Genomic DNA, 12,238 nt, shown 5'->3' with positions numbered 1-12,238 from the left:
CTTGGAGTCTTGCCAAACCCTAGCATGAATCTGTATTTGGGTGGTATGCAGAAGACAAAGGTAAATCAGCCACCCTCTCCTTTCCATTGCTATTTCTTGTTCATCTACACAACATATTTCCTTTTCTTTTTCTCTTAGAGAGAGACGGGGTGGGGGGAACAGAAAGAAAGAGAAACAGAGAGAGAGAGAGAGAGAGAGAGAGAGAGAGAGAATCCTAGGCAGGACCCATGCTCAGCACAGAGTCTGAGGCAGGGCTCAATCCCACAACTGTGGGATCATAACCTTAATAGAAATTGAGAGTCCGATGCTCAATTGAATGAGCTGCCCCTACACAAAATATTCTAGATTTGGCCAATTTGGTTCATGGAAATTTTAATTAGCAATAATTACGCCTCAGATAAACCTCATTAACTATGATACTGCCACTGTACAAAGCTAGTTCATGGAAATTTCAGAACAGTAATAATGTATTTAACTTTTCGAATTGTGGAGAACATTTTTTCAGTATAAGAGTAATATTATCGTTTAAAAATACTGAAGATAAGATTTAAAAACCACTAGTAATCCAACCTCTCTAATCCAGTCTTTATTAGAATTATAGCCTTCGTTTTTCTACTAAATACATTATAAACATCTCTCTATATAGTTATGTAGTTTTCATATCCCTATTCTTAATACTTGCATGAAATTTTGAGGAGTGCATGTAAATAATATAATTGACAATAACGAAGTGGAAAAAATAAAATATTGGCTGTTTCCTACATTTTCATTACTTCCATTACTTGAGGGGGTTAATTTGTTTTCAACCTATCCTAGAAATAAGGTCATTGTTCTCATAAGACAAAGATGGCAGCATGACTGCCTATCTCTCCATATGAACACCATTTCTTTCAATTTTTACTTTTAATGTTTATTTATTTTTGAGAGCTAGAGACAGAACATGAGTGGGGGAGGAGCAAAGGGAGAGGGAGACACAGAATCCAAAGCAGGTTCCAGGCTCCAAGCTGTCAGCACAGAGCCCTGTGTGGGGCTCAAACCCACTAACTGTGAGATCATGACCTGAGCTGAAGTTAGATGCTCAACCGACTGAGCCACCCAGGCACCCCGATCTGAACACCATTTTTAAGCAATAAACTCTAGATCCAGATAAAGGAAAGAATAATTCAATGATACAACACAAACAAAAAATGCTATATTTGAGTGCCAGAAAAATCAAGAACATCATTAAGAAGGAAGGTGTACTACACTATTAATCAGAAGACATACTGCAGTGCAATGCTTGGGAAATCTCATAGGAGTGCCTTACCCTGTTTACATTTAGTTCATCCATATAACAACACATTGTCCAGCTATAAAACTGAAAAATAATCACTGCCCCTACTTGCTGCCACGAGATATGGAGACTGATAGTATTTTGTAGTCTTTGAAATAATATTTACTTTTCTGGTTACAAAAGAAATATTTATGTTTACTGCACAAGTTTTTAAAAATCCAGGAAAAATATACAAAAGCAAATATAAACTACCATAAACCTACTATTCAGAGACAATTTTAATATATCCTTTAATGTTATTTCTACAATTTGTATGTTTAATACTATAAAATTAGATATAGTTCTGTACACTCCCTCTGTTACTTCACATTGTGAATGAAGGTTGATTTCAAGCCATAGCCTATGAATCTAAAATTGAATGACATATTATGATAGACTGCACATTATGTCAGGATAACAAATCAAAGAATGATCTTCAGTATACCTGCATCAAATACTTGCCTACTATGTAGGCAAAGCAAATTCCTTTGACGCAGTCACCAGGCAATAATTGCAAAGGCAGTGGTTTCCTGATGTTGTTGCACTCTCCCCCAAGAAATATTAAAAATGGATGGCCACAGTAGGTCACCAGGGATAGGCTCATGGCCCACTAATACTGCATAGCTCTATACATGCACAATATGGAAAAGATGATCATCTGTATATGCTAAGGAACTTAGTGTTAAGTGACAACTCTAGAGTCAGCACCCCATACAATACTTGCCTGCCCAATCACTGAGCATTCATCTGTAGGTGTGGTCACTACCTTAAGGTATCTAGTCCAAAAAACTCTACCCCAGTCATTCAGCTTGAGTCTGATCTCTCCCTAGTCCAGAGACTAGAGCCACCTATCCCCACTCCACAATCTGACAAAATGTTTTATGCAGTGTTAGCCTTAGGAAGACAGGGAAAAGGACCAGAAATCTACTGGATTGAAAATAAAACTTCCCCATTACTTGTGGACACCTTTACATTTCACATAGAAGGTTGATCCAGGAGAAGCAGTCTAGAAATAAAGTAGAAATGTTATCTTTTTATTTGCTTCTATAAAATGATGTGGGCATCTTCCTAAGATTCAGGAAAATATTCTATGGTCTGTGTGCACCTGGGTGTGACAACTGGCAATGCAAAAAAATATACATGGTTTTCCTTCCTACACACTTGACAGAGTGTGGATGTTTCTGTGTGAGAATTTAATACAGCTGGAACATCAGTATCATCAACTTTGTCTCTTCCTTCATCTATTTTTATAATGGCATCCTCCTCTTTCATCAATTTCAGTTGAGCATGTGTGCGTAGTCTGCTCTCTTGGATTGGAACTTCTCATTTGTTTCATTTGTACTGTGACCACTCATAAACATTCTATGGTAGGATGTGGAATCAGAATGGGAGACTCAGTCTTCACTGCACCACCGAGTTGTATGACTTTAGGCAAGTGACTGAATGTCACTAAGCCTCAGTTTCCTCATGTGAAATGGAATGAATAATGCCAAGCCTTCTTACGTTAGAGTTATTTTAAGGTTCCAGTGAGATAATGTTTATCTGAAAGCTCACTCACTAAAACACAAGCATAATCATAGCTTAAATGCTTAAACCCTTGAATGGCTTTACTCTCAGTTTAGCATAAGCTCCAAAATGCTTAATGGAGTCCTTCATCGCCCTGCCTGATTTCTATCTAGCCTCATCTCCTGCATCTCTCTTCTGGCACTCGAACTTCCAGATACATAGCTCATTTCATGGAGTCATTTCACTTTCAGATAGGAGATGGGGGGAAAAAGTTAATTTGACTATCTTTTGAAAACATCTGCTACCTCACGGCAAGTTCTTCCAAAGCTTGCCTCCAAAATGGCCTTTTAGGGTATGAATCACAGCTGCCAAGCCTCTTGCATGCTGTTCTGCAATACTGAGAAAGATCCTTTGAATACCAAAAATGCAATATTAATATCAGTGATCTTGGTATCATGACTTTATGTCTGGCCTTCATAAAAGATCATTTACTCATTTCAAAACTGTTCCTAAATCAACAGGTGTTGTGCCCTGTTCAGCTAATTCAGAATGGAGTCAACAGCAGACGGATAAACAGCTTGGCATCTGGCTTTGGCCCTGCTGCAGAATTGCCAAGAGAAGCCCAAGCATCCTGCATCACCTGCCTTTTCAAAGGCTTCTGTTGTCGTACGAATGGCTCATTTTGTGACTCCAGCAATGCTTGAAATTGGCTGTCTGGTATCACAGAATGCCTGACCCTGACCAGGGGGCAAATGTCAAACCATGCCAGAATGTACAGCTTGGTTTCATAATGACTAGCAAGATTCACTTCTTAGGAGAAGGGCATTGTTCTGGTTGGATGCCAAGAACTATAGAAAATTATTGCATATTTAATTGAAAAGTTCACTTTGCTGCTTGCTTGTCAGCCATTTTAAATACTGAAATTATGGAATTGCACCCCCTACTTTTATCCTCTCTCGTACCTTTTTCACTGCCATTCATCAAAATCTTGAGTGGAAATATAAAAGCACTTGATGTACTCTATCTTTTCTGAGTTTCTCCCAGGTCAGTTTCCCTAGAAGCATAGCTTGAATTGGATTTTCTTGGGCAAGTGATCTACTGAGGTAGTGCTTTTGAGAAACTAAAAAAAACAGGCAGGGCAGGGGAAGAAGCTGGACCATGATGTAGCTTCAGACTGCTTCCACAGAGAGCTTGGGAACCTGAATTGAACTTCATAGGTTGTGTCAACCAGAGGTGAGGTTCTGATAAAATTCTTATCAGCCTAGAGTCAAAAAAATAATGCACCCATGAGCTCTAAGCAGTCAATACCCACAGCATGTAGGGATGGGTGCACCAGCCTAGTAATGGTGATCTGTACAGGGAACCGAAGATTGTACCCACTTCACAGATCTAACATATTCATACCATAAATCTCTACCATTATAATTACTATGATATTATTGCAACCATTGTTTTTGGTAAGCAAACCTATATACAAGTGGAAACTATCTTTCAGCTCTAAACTGAGCTGTACCTATTCAGATTCTATAAATACAGCAAGAAACTAAGAATTTTTAAAAGAGATGTAATTTACTTTTATCCCAGCAAATTACAGATAGCTGATCATAGTCTATAGGTAATTCACAGAGAACAATGGATGGGTACCAATGGTTTTTGCTGAACCATCTTATTTCAATTTCACTATTATCATTGCAAACAAAGTAAAACAAAGTAAAAGCTAACCTGTTCTCCAAGACTCATACCCTAAGATGACCAAATAAGGATTTACCTCACTAGTTACAATTCAGTACAACTCATCTTTATATTATAAAAGCTCATCCAGAATTGCAATCTTACAAATGCAAACTACACTGCATTTGATATTTTACTAAAAAGTATTTTTATTATTAAAGCCCAATGATTTTGACTTCAATTCCTTTTTATCCTTGCATTTTCTTTGAGAGTTTTCAAAAACCCATTATGACTGTTTCCAATGTTCTCATATCCAAATGTTCAAGAGTATTTTTCTTCTCATTTACCAGATTTTTTAAGCTTAAATAAGTAAACATTATTTTTGGATTTTCTTTCTCATCTAGCACTTTGTTCTATTCTGTTTTATACTACAGAGGACATGAGGGCACTAAGTAGGCAGACCTAAAAAACCCAAATTGTGGATAAGCCAATTTTGATACTACAGTGATGCCTTGGGCAATAGTGCAGACATGCCATAACCTTGCAGACCACACTTAAGTGAATTAACCAACAACTTAACCTGGGACCCTAGGCTATCAAGGAGTAGAGGAATTGTCTTCCTACCTTAACCCCCCAAGTACACCAGAAATGGAGGGAGCTTAACCTCTAATGAAGCTTGAATTTCCGTGCCCTTCCCACCATATCTTCTCACTGTTCACACTGTATCTCCTGTTTTGTCCAAAGCCTGGGAAAGGACCTACGATGTTTTCACACATTCATCTATTTTTCTAAATTTTACAGAAAGAATATATGCAAAATTCTTTCTCTTAAAGAGGACTCCAAAAATTATAAATTTCACGTACTATGAAACTTTGATTCTGCCATGCTTACCCATCACCAAGACCAGCCATGTTGGGAGGTGATGAATAAGAACTGACTTTTTGTCATCTGAGGCCCACATATCTTTGAGGACAAAGGAGTAGATTAAGAGCCTGATTTCATCAATTCATCATCCCTATGGCTAAAATCTTTATTTAGAAATGCTTATCCTGAGTATTCCCACCACATCTAATGGAAAAAACACCCTGTGAGGCACTAGCATGTGCAGACTTCATGGTTTCTTTTTGGTTTTCCTGCTCTGTTTGCCACATATCCTTAAATGACAGGCAGGCAAGGGGCTCCCAAGCATTTATGTGAGGATCCAAGACTGTCTCTTCAGCCATGTGTCTGTGGCACCTGAGTCTGCATATGCCATTTAAAATTAAAAGGCCACAGCATTTCAGATTTAATCATAAGGCTGCCAATTAAGGTATCACTTGTCTTTCCATAAAAATCATTTGGGGATATTTTTCTTTTATCCCCAGGCTCTTATTTACTTAAATTTCCAGCAGGCAATACAAACTACAGCTGCTCAACCCGTTTGAAAACTATCCGGCACAGATTCATTTTTCAAATGGACACTAAATAAATACTCGTTGATGATATGTGATAATTTGGGGAAGACTTTCATTAAAGGTGTTTGGGATCAAATCTTTATGAAGACACTTCTGAGCCAGGATGACTTTTTTCAGAGACATGACTGAACCACTTCAACCATACTAGATATGGAAATCCCTACTGTTTACACCAGCTCCATGAATTATATAATGCCTCTGAAACCTGAATCCATTAATAGAGTTAGAAAATATGTTTTAAAGTATGAGAAGAGCTAAAAATGGTATCTTCTCCTCTAACAGGGAAATCAAATACTAATTTTGTTTGAAGGAGAAATACTAATTTTGTTTAGCAGTGCAAGCTCCTCAGCTAACACATTAAATTCTACTTTTGACGAGAGATATTCAGTTATTATTTTCAAAAATATGTATTTCCAGTTGTTTAAAACAAGCAAATGTATGCCAAGACTTAGAGAATAAAGTGATTTTAAAACAGTTGTCTTGGCCAGTCAGGTAATGCCTGTTTCTGTAAAATATAATCCCAAACACTTTTTTTCTTCATCCCATCTGGAGTTGATAGGCTTGAAGCTCCCAGACAATTTTTTTTTTTTTTTTTTTTTTTTTGGCCCTGTCAATGCTCCCTGGGGAAAGCCTGGATTTCATTTTGAGGTCAGGCAGTCAAGGCAATATAATTGTATAAAATCAAAGGAGGAAAAACCTGAATCCCTGCCTTCTTTTGTTCTCTTTGTTTCTATGGATAAGGTCAGAGATCTGGGTCACACTCCTTGCACCTTCCAAAGGAGTAGAGAAAACGTTCTTCTCTCCTGATCTTCCCTTTAAGGATTCCAGGGCCCTGGTAGCAGTTTATGTCTCTGTCTCATAGGCCCTACCGTCAGAATTCTGTTCAAATTATAGTCACATATTAGGAAAAAAAAGCAAATCTGGCCACTGGATTCATTCATTGTTAAATCTGTTAATAAAAAATATAGAGTCACTGCCTAATATACCATAATATAAAAATAGGAAATTTTTTGGTCATAGTAACTCCACCTAATATAAACCATAGTAAATTAATTTTAGTAATTAGATCTGTTATTTATAGTAATCACCTGTGCCAGTTAAGTAGTGAAGATTGCCTCCTGGTGTTTTAGGAACAGAGTACACACATGTTGAATACTTCCACAGCTCAGCACAGGTCAATTTCCAAAGCAAGCACAGCTTAGCACTATAATCCATACCATTTACTGCGAAATGGTTGCTCAGTTCACACCGTAGCTGCACATCCAGACACTGCCCCCCCCCCAAAAAAAATCAGCCTCTTTCCCAGGACTCAGAACTCTGAACAATCATAGTACAGCAAATAGCACCAGACACTATCTGGGAGACAACCCACTACAAATCAGTGGCTGCTTCATCCCATAATCCTGGAACGGTAAGTTGTGCACCTCCGCCAAACCCTCAAACCCACATTAACTCCTGACCCATGGCAGATCCAAAACAGAATAGCCTGAGAAAAGTCAAATGTTTGAGGATTTTTAGGTGGCGTTGGCACAGATATACAGAACATTCTCTGTTCAAGTACCCAATTTTGAGCTAACAAAGCCACTGAAATATCAGAGATTTAAATGGAAAGAGGGCTAGTTATTTATCATATTTCTTTGCCAAAGACCCCAAAATACTAGCACAGCTTACATTACCTACATAGGGCATTATTTATACTACAACTCATCAATTAAACATGTAGAGTTTTTAATAGTGTTTTTCATATGCAAAGAGTCAGTATCAAATAACAACAGTAGTGATAGTAACAGTTAACATTCTCCAAGCACTAATATGAGGAGACCTGGCCTTAAGGGCTGTGCACATCATTTCACCTGACCGTCATGACACCCCTATAAGGTGATGTACTAATGTCCTTGTAACTAAAATACTGAGTTTGTATCCCTATTCTGCCACTTATCTATGGTATGACCGTGTGTAAGTCTGTGTGACCTAGTGCAAGTCTTTTCATCTCTTAGCTTCAATTTACCCGTATGAAAATTAACAACCCTGTTGCCTGCCTTCCATACCCTATTGGATTATTGTGAAGAGCAAGAGACAATGGATGAAGAGCTTCCTATAAACTAATAAATTTGCAGGTAAAATTATTTTATTTTCTACAGGATCAGGTGTCGATGTGCCCACTTGTGATGACTGGCTATCTGGAGAAGGAAAATGTTTTAAATTCATCAGTGTTTGCTGAAATATGACAACCTTCCCATTAGAATACGTGTCATCAACTTCTTTCAGCATAGCCCACCAAGATGGAAAGAGCATGAAGTGCGTGAAGTGTGTAAAAGCTTTCACAAAAGCAAAGAAAGTTTTGTGTAAGCTGCAGGTGGTGAAATTATCCATTCCATCTAGGCTCTATTTAAATAAGTTCCTTTAAAGATGTATTTTTATTATATCCTACAGCTATTTAAAAGGTGTTTTAATAAACACTTCTCTTTTATAGCTGCCAATCTTTTTCATCGTCTCCCTGTGTCCCACAGAAGTTATCAACATCAACACACCATATCTTAAAAGTATTCATTAACGAGGGTAATTATTTGAGAGTTGGGCCTCTCTTTTCCACTTCATGTTCTTAATCAATGATTCTGCAGAGAGTTGCTTCACCGTGTGGGGTTTTGTGAGCTGAGTTTTTTTCCTCCATTTTGGGTCACACCAGGGCTGCTTCTGTGAAACTCAATTAGAACCTTATAATAGTTCTCTGTAAATTTCATTACTTCAAAAACAAACGGTAAGATCTTGAAAAGAGCCTACAACTGCTAGAGAGGGTTTATTAACACTTTGTCAGAATATGTGTTTTTTGTCTTAGGCAGATCAATCAAACCCACTTCAATTGGTGAGTCCCTCTGCTCTCAATGTGAAGAAAACAGACTTGTTTCATCCCCTCAAAAAATGTTAAAAACACCCAGTTCTTCATAGCTATAACACTATTGGGGGATTTTTCCCCTTTCAGCTTGAAAGAAAAAAGTAATTTCTAATATGGCATAACAATTATTTAGGGACCATAAATGAGTTAGCAAAAAAAAAAAAAAAAAGATTATTTTGGAGTAAAGAGCCTAGAGAGAAAGAAAATTATGTAATTTTAACAAGATTTAAACCTCATTTACCATACTCTTTAACATAAAGCAAAGGGGAAGCCAGCCCAGCAAATCAACAAAATTATGAGCATATTTAAAAATGCACACACACAAGGGAAGCAAACTGATCAAAATTAGGGAATATCAGCATTTAAAATGTAACACTGTATTCAACAATCTGCTGTTTAATTTTTTGTGATTATGTACAAATAGTAAATAAGAGACAGTAATGTTTTATAAGAAAGGGCTAGTTTTAAAGCTATAATTTAAAATAATCTGTGTTCACAATAACACCAAGTAAAACAAAAATGAAGAAAAACACACACATACATAAAATCTATATTTTACCAATCTCCAACAGGGTCTTTTATTATCCCCAAATTCTAAAGAGCTACTTCCTTCTAAAGTCACTGCAACATCTAACTAACTATAGGTACTCAAAATAAAAACATTAAGATTGAATGATAGTACCTTTAGGGTGGACATAAGAATCAGTATGGAGAAGAAAAGAGGTTGATAAGGAAATCCAGCAATAATGGAAGGATTGTGAACTGAATGCAGGGATAATCAGACAGTTTTGGGATGGAAAGAGCTACATAGCAGGGAGAATTGAATAATTATTTTTACAGACTTAAATGCATCATTTTGAACAGCCAGAATTGGCTATGTGATTGTTAGTATATATACTTCCTGTATTTATTTATGAGCTTTGTTTCTGCTCTCTCTTCTTAAACTGTAAGCTATCAAAAGAGCGTCTTTTTCCATTATAACTAATTCCTTTACAATACTTGGTTCAGCGCTCTTGCAATGTTCTATAAAGTACATTAAATTTATTTGATGGATTTGATTTGATGGCTTACCAGTATGACAACAATTTTGTTAGTATTTTCATGGCAATGAAATCAGTAACAATCATGTCCATTTCTATTCACTGTATGGCCTCTACATCAAAAAGGTGTCATTTTTACTAGTTAAAGAGTATTGCTTCTGACTGCCTTGGGGTCAAGCAAACAATAAATAATCACATAATAAATTTTCTTGAATACTTTCTTACAATAAATATTTACATAATGCTTTATGGCTTGCAAACGGTTTGCTAGGATATTATCCCATTTATTCTTGCTTAAGCTCAAAATATTTCATTGAACTTGTTAACTTTAATTTTTTTAGTAATTTCTGTTTAAAGAAACATCAGGCCCAAAATGGAGTCACTTGTGCTAAGCCCTATATCAGCAAACCACGACTTAGTACCTAACCTAATTGCAACTTCAGCTTCTCCCAGGAATGTAAACTTTGGCCAATCAATCTGAAAATACATGGTCATCATTAGTGAGGAAAACTGCCCAAAAGTCCCCTTTAATCCTTTTTAAGAAGGGGACCTTATCTGAGATAATGCATTCTTTGCTAAAAAAAACTTGCTTTTCCTATCCCCTTTCTGCTTTTAAAACCCTTCCTTTTCTACAACTTATTGTAGTTTTTTTTTCTATTTGCTGCCCAGAACATAGCCAATTTAATCTTTAAATTTACACGGTTGAATTTTGTTAGTATTTTTTTTTGTCTATATCCAACCTACTTTAACCTTCAAGTGGCAAGGAATTTGTCAAGGGTTGGGGAGGGTGGGAGGAACACTCACCAATATCTGCAATCACTGAATTATAATTAATACTTTAGTTCTATCAGTTAATTTGTAGGATGTCAGCTAATTTTAACTCCCTATGTGAGCCACTTTGGTAAATAAATTCAGTAAGAATTATCACAACTAAAAATATACACCTAAACTATCAGGTGAAATATGCCTGTAATGTCTTTGGTAAATGTCTCCTTTTTTACTTGTTTTCATTTACAATTAACCTCTGGACAAAGTAATTAGGTTATCTTTAAAAGTTAGGGTTCTTCTGTTATATTTATATTTTTGGCATAAAGGCTCTTATCTCATCATAAGAAAATTAATGCACACTAAAGGAAATTAGACACTAACCCACACTTTTGGATTACACATCATAACTGAGGTTCAAATATTAGAATTTGAGCTGCCCCCTGCCAAAAATTTCAATTGGCCACTAGCTCCTGCATTTGTCCTTCTAATGCCCCTCCCTCCAAATTTTGCTAACCTTAGTTATGTAGGACCCTAAATTTCAATCTCATTTGTCTGCCCTCTGAGACTATTGATATCATGCACATTGACTCATCTCAGTCCATTCCTTTAGGGTTGGTCTCATAAACTAATCTGAACTTAGGTGCCACTATGAAATAGTGTATTTGCATTTGAATAAAGACCTTCTACATATCTGGTAATTTCAATGCAAAGAAATTACTTCAGTGATGATTACTTCAAATGCACATCCACAGTTTTGTGGGGAACATGAGGGAATTCTACTCATACCACACTGTGATTTCATTTACCTACTCTGCCTACTCACTGACTACAGGTTCTGACTACAGGTCCAAATATGTATGTCATTTATCCATTGAAATGAATAAACTATGGGTGTTGCTCTCAGAGAGTTTATATTCCAAGGCAGTAGTTCTCAACTGATAAGAATGACCTAACGTCCCTGTCTGGGGCAAAGATCCTGGGTAATCTGAGCTGCATGTGGACAATTTTGTTCCAATCAAGAAAGGATAATACACAAGGAAGGAAATACCAACTTGACAAAGTAATTATAAGTCTGTTGAATTAGTAATAAAAAGTTAGGGTTTGTATTTTCTATTTGTTTTTATTTCATTGTGCTACTAATTCATTTTGTTTTTAAAAAGTCTGTGATAGATTGGCAATTTTGTTTAACACAGTGAGCTAAAAACATGTCTACGCAAATCCTGCGAATGAATGTTGATAGTAACTTTATTCACAATTGCCAAAACCTGAAAATAAACATGTCCTTCAGTAGGTAAATGGATATATAAATTATAGTATATCCAAACAATGGAATATTATTCATTAAAAAAGCAATGAACTATTCAGCAATGAAAAGACATGGTGGAGCCTCAACTACATATTACTAAGTGAAAAAAGTCAACCTGAAAAGGCTACATACTATGTGATTCCAATTATATGGCCTCCTGGTAAAGGAAAACTTGGAGACAGTAAAAAGATCAGTGGTTGCCAGAAGTTAGTGGGGAGAGAGGGAAGAACATGAAGATCACAGAGGATTTTTAGGGCAGTGAAACTGTTGTGTATGATACTCCAATGG

General features: G+C 36.5%; 1 pseudogene; it reads right to left on the bottom strand.

Annotated features, from left to right (window-relative positions):
* Positions 1 to 317: 317 nt before the first annotated feature.
* On the bottom strand, positions 318 to 437 carry LOC113603086 (uncharacterized; annotated as a pseudogene).
* Positions 438 to 12,238: the final 11,801 nt, after the last annotated feature.

Source organism: Acinonyx jubatus, chromosome A2 (assembly GCF_027475565.1).
Source record: "Acinonyx jubatus isolate Ajub_Pintada_27869175 chromosome A2, VMU_Ajub_asm_v1.0, whole genome shotgun sequence".
Classification (NCBI taxonomy): Eukaryota; Metazoa; Chordata; class Mammalia; order Carnivora; family Felidae; genus Acinonyx; species Acinonyx jubatus.
Note: the sequence above shows the minus strand (reverse complement) of the source record. Positions and strands in the feature narration are given on the sequence as shown.